We start from the raw sequence: 14964 nt of genomic DNA, 5'->3' as shown, positions 1-14964 counted from the left end.
TTCACTGATGCCTGTACTGTTTTCAATGAATAGCACAACAACAAAAATACAGTCACATTGCAAGGCTGTTTCTCTATCCCCCAACACGAAGCGATCCCTGTGTCTACAATCATCCACATGCAGGGAGGCACAATGTGCCTGCACACACGAGTATGTTTCAACACAAACCGTGATTCTGAACTTGAACAAGAACACAACGATATTAGCCCACAACTTCAACCCTGCCCTTTCACATCTGCCTTTCTACACGTAACGCTCTCCATCAAAGGCTCCTTTGTACCGATGTCCTTACCTTTTTTAACTTAAGAGAATCCTTGATGTGGATGAATAAACGTGAAGCCACAGATAAAGACAATTTTAACCATTGCCAGATGCATATTAACGAGTCCTGTGCTAGCAACAGCAAATAAGAGTAATATATAGCTGCGGGCACAAAACCCCTTTTCCGTTGTAGCATAATGTATGACAGAAAACCATAGCTCCCAACGAAGAAGGCTTTCAGTGCGTACAGACAGTTTTTGTGTACACCATCTGCAACCATTAGTATGTAACTTTTTCACGTGACTAATAATGGCAGAGAATAATTGCAAGCTTATTTCCCCTTCCAGAAATATGCATCACTTCGTATTTGCTCTGTACACTCTCCCTTCCAGATTTTTATAGATGTACAATTAAAAAAGATAGGAGTCAACAATGAACGGTCAGCCTGCCAACAGGATTTTTTTTTTAGCCACAACCCAACTTCAAAGACTTCCTATTAAAAGTTATGAAGAGAAACTAAACAAAGCCTGCACAAAGCATTCAAAGGGCATAAAAATAAACACTGTGTGGTATTTCACACTGAAAGGCCATCAACTTTTAGAGGAAGAGGGGATCCTACAAAGGAATATGCATTTCCTTTCATGCCTGCCAAGTTCCGAAAGCTCAGCTGGGACTCTGACCGTCTTTCTCTGAGAACAGGGCACGAGTGGACCTGTCTATATACCTTTTGCATAGGACGTATGTCCTACGTTCGCTTATTGATGGTATTACAGTTTACACTGAGTTCTTCCAGTTTTAGCCATTCTTTTTATAGTTCATGTGAAGTGACAAGCATTAGTCAAAGGACAAGACCTAAGAGTGACACAAACCAATGAAGGAGAGTAAAAATCTTCAGGAGACGATTAAAGACCACAAGAGCTTCAGGGCTCAGGCAGTAGGAGCACTTACTCCTAAAGCAGCAAATAACACGATTTAGCTAGAAAAACGACCCAAGCAGCCAGGCAGACCCCTGAACCTCTACCACAGCCAGGAGCACCACGCTGTCAGATGCCACCACCTGCGCCAGCAGCCACGGCAGCTTTGTGGGCAGCTGTTTGAAAGCACACCAAACTCCACTTACGGCACTCTTTCACCTGGGGGTTTACCTCTCCCGGCTCTCCACGTACTGGTCAAGGTGTTCATGTTTGAGGCACAATCAGTAATAAACCAGATCCTGAGATATCAGAATTGTTTTTAGTACCTGAACAGGCTTAAAATCAAGAGCACGATGCTATATGCTGAGAATCTGCAATCAACTTTAACAAAATCCCAACAGAATACATTGTTTGCTGTATTAAAAGTTAATAAGGAGTATTCCGATGCTGTACAAAACGTAATTAAGGCTGTAGGAGCACAAAAGTTAGTCTCTAGCCAAGTGAGAAGCCACTGGCAGCATACTGAATGATTTCTATTTCTTCCAGTGACAGGAAGAAAAGGCTTTTTTTCTCCTTTTTGTTAAGCACTCACTTCTAAACACCTCTAATTGCCATTTATCACAACAACAGCTTACTACTAAATGGTTAAATCAAACAACTCAGCTTCTGAAAGCAGCAGGAGTTTTAAAGCAAGAGCGCTTCTGCAGTTGTGTGTTCCTTTTCTTTCCAACAGTCACTTACGCTACTTAACCTATTACATTTCTGACATTGCAGATATATCCCAATTACGCAATCGTTACGAAGAAACATGAAAACAAATGCAAAAGGACAGAAACATTTCTGCAGACTGCCTAGAAAGAGAAATACCCTATTTAATATTATGGATGGAATCTGGACTCAAACTAATGGAAGCTCAATTGATTTCAGCAGAGACGAGGTTTCACTCCAACTCTTTTCTCATCATTTCAGTGTGGTCCCTGTAAGCTGCACAGGCTGAAAGCCACAGACATGCTAAGCTTGCCGAAATGCCTTTACACACGCCGACTGTCTCCCTCTTCAAAACACAGGCAACTCTAAGGAAATACAAGTAATAGTTGCTCCTGGAAGCGCGCCATAATTTAATTCTGGTATACAGAAAATGGAAGAATATTCTGATGTTATCAGTCTTCAATAAAGATGATCCGATTTTACATCCTTCATAAATTATATCACTGGAGAGACAGAAAATCTTAGAGAAAAAGGCAGGCAGCAAAAAGGGGACGATAATTATAACATATTGAAAAAAAGCTCTATCACACAACACAGAACCTGAAATCTGCAGAAAATTTCAACTCTAGTACACAACATACCAAGTCACAGTCACATTTTTCAACTCCCTGAACCCAGCACGAATTTCAGAGCTAGACATCCACACCAAATAAGTCAGTGCTCGCAAGTTGTGCTGGGCGTGGGCTGCAAAAACAGGACCAAATGCCAGCCGACTCCAGTTTCAGAACAAAGTTAATGGAGAGGGATAACAAAAGACTGTAGGCAAGCACACACTGAAGGAAGCAGACTCATTAATAGGCTGTCAAATTATTATGGCACTGATCTAAGCCGTCTCAGTATGCTGCATGGCTGCAAATCAAAATGGAATTGGATCCTATAGTTTCAACTGATCTCAAAATTTTCAGCAATGACTTTACTCAAAAAAATCTACATGTTTTTATAGACGAACTACCAGTTAGTCCAAAAAAGGAAGACTAGATAAGAAGGCAGAAGCAAAAACACACACACACACACACACAAACAAAAAACCACAACCAAACAACCAAAAAAAAAACAACAACAAACCAACAATTCTTCCACACTCAACTGGCTTCTGCAGGACTGAGCACTTGCAGCTACTCACAAGCAATAGCATTAGCAGATGCTAATTTGCACAGTGCTGCCAGGGATCGTAACACAACAGTTGAAGTAAGTTTACCATTTTCAGCAATCTAAACAGTTTTGTTTTGCTTTGTTGGGTGGTTGTTTGTTCTGTTTTTTGTTTGATTGGGTTTTGGTTTGTTTTGTTTGTTTGTTTTGAGGAATATTTAATTCAAGGCATGCCAGCTTAGAGAAATGCATCACTACTTTTTGTTCTTCCAACACCAGAGACATGTTTTAATGACACCTTACTGCCCTTTAGTCAGATGGGCTGAGAGAGGGCTTTCTCAGGTGTCTGTCTTTTTGCTATTAGAACATAAGCTTCATTTTTACCATGCATAAGCCAAAATCCAAAAACAGAAGTTCTCTGTTCCCTTCCTTCCTTTCTTTCATTTTTTTTCCTACCACTTAGCTTCAATAGAAACAAAACAGGATTTATCTTACTCAATTTTAGCTTTTTTACCGGAATGTTTTTACTGGCTTGCTTTGTAACTCAGAACTGTGAGATGATCTTCTGTGCTGTTCCTAAATCCAGCCAGCCATCATTCCCATCATCTCTCTCTCTCTCTCCCTCCAATTTCCTTCAGGACAGAGACAAGCACACAGCAGATCCTTCCCTGATACACACTCTCTTTTGCCAACACTGACAGCACCAGGAGCCCCCAACACCTGAGATAACTATAATCCATCCTTCAAGTAAATGATAGCACAGACAGACATGATTCTTAGCTGGGCACTACTGACATGAAACCACCACTAAGAACCCACCAAAGAGAGCATCTTTAAAACCCAGGAGAGATCTATGTGAGATGGGACACAGCTGCGTTTCTCAAAGCCAGCTTGCAGGAACAGAACTGGCTGTAGCCCCATGTCTTCACAAGCCTTAACTCAGCTGGGTGGCTGAGAATCACAGCAATGGGAGAGGAAGAGCCGTATGTTTCCGAGACCCCTGTGCTCTTGCAGGCTGCTGAGACACGAGGTTTGCTTCCGTAACTCTTCATTTAGCTACAGTTCAAGCCCCAGCTCCATTTTTTTGGCACAGGAAATAAGCAAGTAAGAAAAGAGGCACAGAACTAAAACAACAAATACTTTCTAATGCCAGGCAAGGTAGTTGGGAGAATTAGCAGAGAGAAAAGGAGATAGGGAGGTGGGAAGATAGTATCTCAAAGATCTACCTTTTTTCCTATAGAACTTCTGAAGATGCGTCGGATGTAACAATAAAGAGAGGCAAAGACTGGAAATAAGGGTGAAAAGATGCAGGATCGTAGCTATTTTGGTTAGAACAAGCAGCAAAACAGCCATGTGGATTTCAAGGGCCACCAACAATTTATATAGCTGTCTCAAGAACAAATACTTCATGCTGAAAACCTTTTTATCCAAGTCCTGGATAAAACTATTTGTATGTTTTGTACTGCACTTCAATTCTATCTTTGAATGGTAGAGGTCTCAAATCCATGCCCCATATCTGCATACAAATCCAAAAGATGGAGTTGTTAGGCAAAAACACCACCACAAAAGCACTCTCACACAGGAGAGCATACAGGAATAAAATAATTGCAAAAGCAAAAAGAAGATGGAAAGGAACCAGAATATTTAGTACACTGGTTTTATAGAAAGCATATCAGGAAAGCTAAATACTCAAAATGGAAGAGGAAAAACAGATTAGCTGCTTTTTACTATTAACACTGGTAATTCTTCAACAGTTGCACAAATCCTTCAAAAATTATCATTCCCTTTGCAGCTGAGCTCCTTCTGCAGTGCAGTTGGAAAGGCTGGTGAGTCTCATGTGGCTGCACATTTGAGCTGTTCCCATTTCCACTCTTAAGAGAAACGAGAATGTCCTAATTCACTTTAATAAAGAACACATTGGACTTGGGGGAGGGGAAAGCAACAACGGCACTGGGAGGGGAACCGAGCAATTTCTCCACTTCAATAAAGTTTAAAAAAAAAAAACAACGAAAAAACAACAGCAAAAACAACAGCAAAAACAACAGTTGATCATCTCAGGAAAGTCTCTAGAATAAAGGGGGAGGAGAGAGGAAGACAAACAAGCAGAAACATTTTCCTCTTCTTTTGATCTAAGTTACAAGTAGAAAATGCATTCTGAGGCACTGGTAATTTAATGAAAACTTTTTTTTCCTAAAACTAACAGAACTCGTGTTATTCAAGAAGAGGAGGCTACTTCCTAAATAAAGCCATTAACTCAATTTACTTTAAGGGAGATAAAGTTCCACGAGTCCCACAGAAATAAGGAAGGCTGCTTCAGCACCCCGATCATCTTTGTTGTCAGTTAAGCAACGTTACGTTTTCGAGGTACTTTGAAGGTTTTGCAGAACTGTGACTGAAGCAAGCATAGCATTATTTCATAAAAATGGCAAACATTAAATGATGTGCAAATATAAAATGATAAAATAAAAATAAAATATAAAACCTTGACTGAGGCCAGAAGGGCATTTGAATTGCATATCCCAAGACTAAGTAACTAAAAAGCTTACAGAAGATAGGATTTATTAAAGGGGTTGATCACCTCCGATAAAAACACAATGTTTTTTAATATTCACCAATACATCATTGTATATTTGATCAAAGCTGAAGCTGTCTACGAAACTTTATTTGAAACGCCTTCAGCCAATCCAGGTTTACTGACTGCTGATGTGTAAGAAATTGTATCACCTTCTACTGAACCCTACATCAAGGGCAATTCTTCCACATTCTTCCTCGAAGATGAATATGTCCTATGATCCAAATTGCCCTCGATTTCATTTTTCAGTTTACTTGTATTACTTAATTGAGGAATTTGTTTTTCCTCAGCAAGACCCTAGTTCTGCAGACCTGACAAGACCCCAGCATGAAGACCACAGGGAGAGACAGGTTAGGCTTTGCCCACTGCCAGACATGGGTACATTACAATCTCTAGTCACTACTGTTGATTTGATGAATTTGTTGACTGAATTGACAGAGGGGGGGAATATTTATGCCCATCCACTCAAACATCAATCCATCAGCTCTTGTTCCAGCCTCAGCAGTTGGCAAACAATATTTTAGTATAAGGTGAGCACCCTTATAACGCACTTTGCCAATTTCTTCCTGACCTCTACAGTGTTTATGTTCCAAAGCTTGTAAGGTGATTGCCTTTTTCTGTGACTGTAAATGCTGTGAAGCAGTCAGAGAACATATGCTGGGATTTGCAAAAACAGGCAAGAAGGAAACATCCTGAGACAGATAAACAATTAGGAAAGAAAAAAAACAGGCAGGAGTAGCATGTGGGAAATAGCATATGGCTAAGCTTTCAATAGGGAGGGAACAGCTATTTTGATCCAGTGTCTCCCCCAGAGGAAATCAAATTTTCATAGTTTGGGCAGGACCCTCTGAAAAGTACCTCTAAAATATATCATGTTGGTACCTAGCAATGGGGCCAGATAAAATTGAGCAGCTATGCTGAACTGAGCACCACAGATTCACTTCTTTTAATTAAGGTCATGTTGACTTTGCTTGTACCAGACAATAAAGCCAAGTTAGGCCTTTAAGAAAGATGTAAAAGCATAGGGATCTCCTGTGCCATACATACTGAGGTACATAAAACAGTGTTTCACAGGAAAAAGCCAACACACAATTAGCCATGTTTAAAAAGTCCATCAATAAAGCTACAGAAACTCAGAACTGCGAATTTTGGGAAATGGTCAAAAAGCACCAAGCCTCATTAAACAAGCAAGCCTAATAGAAAGTGGACTTGTGATGTTGCAACATTACCTGATTTTTGATTATCTGTGAGACTGCTGTATCTCGCTGTGCTGTCTTCTCCATAACATTTCATGCTGCTTTCATTCTGTGATTTCAAAGTGATGTATCTAAACATAAAACAAAAGAATGGAAATTCATTTTTTTTCCTGCATGGTTAACTTATATCACCAACTCACCCCAAACCATCAGCAGACCTGCAAGAACAAGCATCCTATTGTTAACACAACCAAATATTAACTTCTATTCAATAAAGTATCTTCATGCTACTCTGTTCTTCAATTCATTACTGCAGAAGACATCTGTCAGCATGGTAATTCCCTTAAAAAAAAAAAAAGCAAAGTACCTATTTTTCCATATTGATAGCAAGGGATTGCTTTGTTATCAAATCTCTGGGATTAATACATTCATGGTCCTTCAAACTACAGACTGAAATAAAATTCATCTTTTCTTCTTACTCAGCTTGGCACCTACTGCAAAAATGAGGAACGGGTTACGTTGACTCAATAAATAAAACAAGATGTTGTGTCTCTACTGCAGAGACCATAAAGACTTCACAGCATCTTATGGTTCTTTGACAGAACCCGAGGGCAGGCTGGATGCTCTCATGGAGAGGAGACCTCGCTGGCAAGTGTGACACAAACAAGAGAAGGTACAGCATTCAGGAAGGGAGGGATTAATGAAAGTCAAAGGTGTGGGAGATACAATCAGGCTGTCACCCAGTTCAGACGAGATATCTAGACGAGGCATCTTCAATTATTTAAACGAAAGCAACATATTTGTTTTGTAGGTGCCGCTGCCAACACGGCTTTTAGGGAAGTCCCTGAATGAGGCCAGCCTGGAAGCCAAAGGTGCGATTTCACTGCACACTGATGTCAACAGGAAACTTTCCATTTGCATCAGGCCCTGCTAGGAGGTTTTGGAAAGTCGCTCAAGTTGTAAGAGGTAACCATATGAACGATGGCTCGCAGGAGAAGGGCACAGGTGACCCCATGAGCTCAACCAGCATTTTCCTCCTCTCGCCCACTGGCTGCTTGTCACCTGAGATATGCCTGCTGAAGGCGCTCTCTGAATACCTCTGGTGACGGGTCCCAGGCTCTGCGACACGACTGCACGCAGCAAGAAGCGAAACCCCCAGAAGCAACAGGTCCTTCTCTCATCCCCGACAGCAGGGGAAACCAACCCAAATGGCTCCCTCACCCAGCCCAGCACCAACCTCAGTGTCCCACCGCACGCTCCCCCAAAGCCAAAGGGAACAGGGGGTTCATGGCACAATCCCAACACATCTGACCAAAATACGCACTGCAGGAGATAACAGAGCTCCTCGTGAAGCCTCACCAGCCCCCAGGGTGTTTCTTTTACAGAACCCCTCAGCTGACAGTAAATGCTGAGAGACTCGCACAGGGACACACGGATTTTCTTGGAGACAAGCGAGCTCTCACATACAAAGTTACTTAGTCACAGTACCTGCAATTTGTGCGTGCCCATATCTCATTATGAATGTGAGCTGAAAGGCTACGGATGTCCCAGAAAGCACACCATTTGTTACCTGCTTGCATCCTATCTGCTGACAGCTTTTCTCAGGGAAGCCCACCTTTTGAGTGTAACATCTTTAATAAATTTTCTTGTATGTTGAAATAAGACTTTTTATAAAGCTGCATCTACTTTATGTTCTATCCAACTTCTTTTTTTGTACTGGTCTTCAACACCTGCAGATGCACGATGAATCTCAGAAAGGACTGACTACTATCGCCTGTGTTTGTAACAGGAAATATTCGGAAGTGTATGGAAAACCCAAGGTTAACTTTAGCGGAGACAAAAGGGAAAGCTTTTTTTTTTTTCAGTTCAACACGGCTGTTTAGAACTTGCCAAGATCTTTTTAAACATCATTAAAAAATAACTGCTTTATCATAAGCAGTGACCACAGTCACAGTACACACTTCGGCTTGCTTTTTAGTTTATCCGTCTGCTCTGGAACAACAAGCGCTTGTACTGAACCTAAAAATGCCAAAGCTTTCTGCAGACAGACCATCCCTGGCAGCTTCCTACAGAGACCAGCCCTACGGACAGTGGGAAAAGCAACAACAGGAATGCCCAAGAAAACCCTTTCCTTTTTTTTTTTTTTTTTTCTTTTGGCTTCTTTTCCCACTACACCCCCTTTTTGCTCATTTGTGTTCATTATGTTCATTTATGCCGCTGAGTCACTCACATTCATCAGCAGAGCTACAAGAATACCCACATGCAGTTGTATTTAAATTAGCATGCACGTGCAAAGCTCTTCTGCATAACACCACAGGTAAAGAACAAAACTTTGGATGTTTCAGAGCCAGAAATAGCGAACTAATGACTGATAAATATTAAAAATAGTCCCAATATTAACTAATGCAGGACCAAACCAAACAAATTCACAAATAACGTTTTAATTCCTTGACAATAGCTTTCATTAAATTTTCATCATCTCGTTTTTGAAGTTCTGATTAAAAAGCAGTATAAATTAGTATTCCTTCACCATATTCTTCAGTTTTGTTCCTATCCCAGCCCCTAGACTCCAGCTATAACCTAAGCACAGTTAAGAAGAAGAGAAGCAAAGGCTTCAGCAACATTTACAAATGAAGAGCTAAGTCAGAGATCAGCTATCCCATACACACAATATAAATTCTCATTCTTCTCTCTTCATTAGGATTGATGACACTGCTGGAAAATAAGGAGCTCTTAATACCTTTTATGGGAATGTAAAGCACCAACGAATTAGCACAGAGAGAATGCAACTAAATCAATTTTTCATCTCAAGATAGTAATGAAGGCAATTTCTTGAACCTGACTACGCTTATAACATATTGATCAGCAAAGCTCTGCACTGAAATTTAAACTAGGTATTTTCCAGGGATAAAATGGAAGATGGCAGTAAACTGTAGACAAAACACCAAAGGACAGGGAGCTGACCGGGAGCTACCCGCACTTAGATCAGCTATGTTAAACCCCAGAAACCCAAAGCTTCCTCCTACCTGCAAGTTACTGAGAAACATCACAGGAAGACAGCTAACACGGGCTAAATCAGTGGGTGCTAAATCCTTCACACAACAGATTTAAGGAGAAGGAAGAAGCCATGCAGGTTATCTAGAAGGGATCACACAAACGCCAGCAAACTCCTTGCAGCAGTGCCCAGCGCTGGCAACTCAGGGCAGCCATTTTTGCTGCAAACCTCCACTCCCCAAGTCAAGAGCCTTCAGAGAGATCTTCCAGTCTGCTGTGACTGCATGGTGCTCCAAGACGTTGGTTCCCTCCTGAACTTTTGCTGCTGCTTTGAGGCCCAGCAGCAGGTTAGGACAAGATGAAGCTCCGTCCAGAAAATACTACGCAGTCCCACCATGATGAGCGGTGGCACCAAGGCAAAGCCAGGCAAATACGCTGCACTCTACTCATCTTTGTCCGGCACAGGCCACGTGCTTCCAAAAGTAACGCTACAGCTGCAATTGCATGTCAGATTTTAGACATTAAAAGAACAAGACAGATCAAAGATGAGGGTACACATACCCTCTACCAAAGTAAAATGAGTCTAACAACATTGGACACACAACAATATTTACTTGAACAAGATGGACTGTTATATCATTTGACATCAGGAACTTAACTGATGTGCAATTAGGAACTCAGACTCCCCACATACCATCAGAGCATCCAAAGTGTAACCCTACGAGAACACAAGTCATTTGTGATTCTCTTCTCCACCTGCCCCGTGGCAGCCGAACTAACCATACACAGATACCAGCTGATAACTTCCCACAAGCTAAACAAACCTCTTCTAACCCAACGAGATACAAGAGTTTTCTCCACTGTGTTTGCCATTATTTCTGTTACAAGGGTGACCAAGAGCATCCTTTTATCTGAATTGGTCCATCACAATTAAACAGTATTTATATTATTTTTTGGAAAGGAAATTAAGCCACCTTAAGGTAAGAAACGTAAGAATAACAACTAAGTACATAACTGTAACAACTAATACCAACAAAGATTACAATATCAAGTGGCAAAACCAGCAACGAAATGTTGAAAGTACCAGAACTCTTGTCATCGATTGTGTACCATTACATTGGCTCGCTTAACTACTGCAGGAGAGCGCAGTCTCTATTCCAGTCTTTCTGGCATTCAGCTTTCTGACTGCACCTTATTTCCTAGAAAAGCCCTCTAGAAATTCAAATTCTCTTCTGAGGACAGGATTCTTCATGCATGCAATTTTTTTTTTTGACATGCTCATTTCTACAACTTCTAAATGCTCCAACAATATTGGATTACATTTATTTCCACAGCAAATCTCTTAGACAAATGGCACATCTTACAGATGAGATGCTATAGTACAGATAGCTATGAATTCCAAAACCGAGTAGTTTTTTACATGTAGGATCCGGCACTTCAGATAACAGATACTGAACAACGCTAGATTATATTCACTAGATTATATATCAAGCGGTTTTGATTTGAGCTTGAGGCACCGAGTTAGATGCTTCCCTGTCACACAGAACAAACAGGCGACCAAGTTGAAACCTGGGAAGAGACCACCACAGATGTAGCTGATGACTGCCCAGGAGATGCCCACTTTCAATGACCACATCACATGGCTGCTCTGTGGCACTGGCCCAGTTCCCTTGGGCAGGGTTCAGCTCATCCTGTCCAGGAGAAAATATTCTTTACTACCATTTCTTGCATCTATTATTACATAACTTCAAACAACCGCTGCAAATGAACTGGAGATCCAACACAGCTTTCTTCCACATATGTTTAATCTGTCTTCTCAGCAAGTCCATCATATGCACCAAGCTAGGCAGGAATGTTGTAAGGAAAAAAACAATGCAGTTTATAGATTCCTCAAAAAGCGCTTTCTGTGAAACAAGTCTAAAATGACATTATAAAAGTGTATTTTCATTCTGGTGTTTAATCTTGAGAGTGTCTTAATACCTTCTTACCTATGTGGTGTCAATTAAAAAGAATGTGTTGTCTAAAAGCTATAATGGTTCTTCAGTCTGTAACATGGCCTCAACACAGACCAGTCAAGGTGAACAAAATAAAATTATACCAGTAATAGGCTGTCATCTGCTGGGGGAAGGAGCGCTGGCACAATGCTCACGAGTTTGACAGGCATTTGCTGACAGCAGAATCTCAGATCCTGACACTGTTGTTTCCATCCCCTCCTTGGAAGCGTGTTTTAATAGGCAGAGGATTGCCTGCCCATTTCTACAGCTCCTGCGCTCGGCTGCTTCCTTCCTTTCCCTCCATTCCCCAGTCCTTTCTGCAAAAGTGATCTTGTGTCCAAGGTCCATGTTCTTCCTCCTCTCTCAGAGCAGGCTTCACTACTCTGGCACACAGCCAGGCTGCCCTCCTCAGCCTCACCTCATCTCTCTTCTGTCCAGCTTCCCTCTGGTCCACAAAGCACACCTCCTCCTGCATGCCCATTTCTTCTCCTCTCCACGGGCCAAAAACCCACAAAAGCTCAGAAAGGCTGTGAAGGAATCCAAGTGCCATCATCGTATTGGTAAGATAAAGACCATGAAAAATACCTAGTACCAAAATCCAAAATACCTAGTACAAAAATACCTAGTACTCTCATGCTTGTTTCACCCAAGGCTCCTTCATCTTCTAGAAAGGACGGTGGACACTCACCCTCCATACCTTTCTTCTTGACATTCATGATTTTTGCAGGTCTCCTAGTCAGACATGTTCCAGACTGAGGTGTCCTACTAGGTTTTGTGACTCCATACTTTAGATTTTCCTTCCTTACAAAGTTTGTGGAGTGGGGGAGGTAAGAGGCAAGGTGAGGAGGTACCAGAACCGCACACAGTATTTAAGACAGGTGAACATCACACATTTACACAGAGGCACATTTACGCTTTCTGTTTTGTTTTCTGTTCCTCCACAAATGAGTCCTGACACTCACTTTACCGATAATTACACTGCCATCTTTACAGAACTATTGTAAGTACAAAACCTCTCCAGAGCAGTAACACCTGGTGCAGAATTCATCACAGCGTACGGAAAGCTGTGACCCCCCCTTCCTCCCACATGCATTACTTTCATTTATCTACGAGCAATTTCCTCTGGCTTTTTATCATCCAATCACTCAGTACAAGGAGTTCTCCCGCAACACATTTCTGTCAGCCATTCTTTTCGTTATTCTTAATACCCTAAGCCTACACTCTTACAAAGATTTCAGTTCCTTACTTAAACTACGAGGCGACTGAAACTGTTGAAACAAATCATCGCCAAGAACGATGTCAGTAAACAACCCTGCTTCCCTGAAAAACCCTTAAACTACGCTTTCCCTTAGCAAAATTACTGGAAAACAACCACTCTCCTAAATGAAATTCCCCCCTCGCTCAAAATAAAAGATACATCATCCAGCAGGCACTCCCTGTAACAAGCCTTAGCCCTCGTTCTTTCAGTTTGACAGAGTCAAGAGCCCGACAACCGAAGGCCTGGAGCTATCACGCCAGGCCGCCGCGCCATCTCTGCCCTCGGAGGCTGGAGCAGGAGGCCCAGCGCTGAGGAAGGAGCACTGGCAGGCCCAAAAGGAAGCCAAACAAACAAGCAGGCAAACCTAAAAGTCTACCAGGCACTGCTCGATTCCAGATCTTCCATGCAGAAGGTGGAAGGAGGAGAAAAATCCCACCCCTTTGCAGGCAGACTCCTATGCAGTGCCAAGAATATTTTGAAAGACAAGATGTATAATAACTTTTTAACTGAATATTCATTTCTGAATTGAAGGGAAACATCTTAAGGGCGAGTGGGCGTAAGGAACGATTTCTCCTCAGAACCGTCGCACTATTTATTGAAGGCTGTGAATACCCACAAGAATTCAGCTTTGGCCTTCGTACTGTACACTAACAAGCTTAGTTTACTGACATTCACATGGCATATGGAACTCTGCTTCAAATGATCCCTTTGAAAGGGACAATTAAATCAGACAACTGGAGATTGAACAACCAACAGAGCTAATTAAATTCTTAAGTCCTGTTTGTGTATTTATCCAAATCTTCCTCTCCATTCCTGCTGAGAAGTGCAATGGGTTGGCTTGGGAGGTTGAGGGAACAAAAGTCTGCTTTTTTTTTCCTCCATAGTTACAGATCTGTTTGCAACAAAACTCTAGGCACTAAATCAATGCAGCCAGTGGTGGAATTCATCTTATTGTGACAGAAATATTCCATTTTCCCTAGCTTACATTTTAAATTGCTTTCTGATACACCAGGTTATTATTTTTTAGCCCCTTCGGTTCCTCACATAATTAAATGCCATGCCATTCAACTTTTAGAATTACTTTTACCATTTTCAGAGGAACACTGACACTCAGGAGCTTTCTCAACTTTGTGTGATGAATTTATTCCCCACAAGTATTAGCTCCATGGAGTATCTTTTTATTCATTATATTCGAAGTCCTTAGCCATCCCCATACAAATCCATTTCTTCCCCCTGTACAGACTTTTCTGTGGAGAAGGTGCTATCTGCTGATCCCTACGTTCCTCTCCCAGTATTCCACATAACCAGAAGTGCCACAAAAAAGGCAAAAGGACTATGCCTTCTGGTATTGTCATGCCTTTAGCTTACAGGCAAGGGAGAATGGTGAAGTGAGCAAAACGTAAGGATGCACTTCTGTAACGAATCCAGATTTTGCATTTAATATTTGCAAAAACAACAACAATGCTCTCAAAAGATCTCCTAGGTTAAGCTGTGAACATTTGCCTGATTTTCCCATTGGCACAGATAAACAAGCTCTGGTGCTTTGAGAACGGGCTTCTACAATTTGTCTTGGACTGCCTAAACTTTCAGAGCATACCAGCTCCCAGTCCTTCTAACCTAGCTCTCAAGGTATTTCCAACATTAAATGCATGTCTGGCAGCACAACGCTCTCTCCAATTTTGTCAGCTTAGGATAAAGCACACAGGACACCTTACAGGAATACTTTGTTTACTTTCTCACTTCAGCATCAATAACATTCTACAAGGAGCAAGTTCATCCTGCTTAACGCTTACCTGAGAGAAATGCAAGCAGAGAAATACAGATGAAGGTAATTTCTCCCTTCCAAGACTAAGGAGAATTATTTGGCCATGGGTTACATGGTCGGTTTATTTTTGCTTTGGGTATTTTTTTGGTTCTG

At 41.5% G+C, this 14964-nt stretch overlaps 1 protein-coding gene across 11 annotated transcripts in view; it reads right to left on the bottom strand.

The window, feature by feature from the left end:
- TRERF1 (transcriptional regulating factor 1) overlaps positions 1-14964 on the bottom strand; it is a 101739-nt gene that overhangs the window by 25990 nt on the left and 60785 nt on the right. For 10 of the 11 annotated variants that reach the window (XM_050709376.1, XM_035555959.2, XM_035555968.2 and 7 more), the window contains one exon: positions 6834-6931. The gene's annotated coding sequence lies outside the window, so the exon portion shown is untranslated. Of the gene's footprint in view, positions 1-6833; positions 6932-7167; positions 7457-14964 lie in introns of those variants that run through there. The other variant, XM_050709377.1, reaches the window with a different exon arrangement.

Source organism: Cygnus atratus, chromosome 3 (assembly GCF_013377495.2).
Source record: "Cygnus atratus isolate AKBS03 ecotype Queensland, Australia chromosome 3, CAtr_DNAZoo_HiC_assembly, whole genome shotgun sequence".
Classification (NCBI taxonomy): domain Eukaryota; kingdom Metazoa; phylum Chordata; class Aves; order Anseriformes; family Anatidae; genus Cygnus; species Cygnus atratus.
The sequence above is the reverse complement of the archived record's forward strand: the minus strand, read 5'-3'. Positions and strand labels throughout refer to the sequence as shown.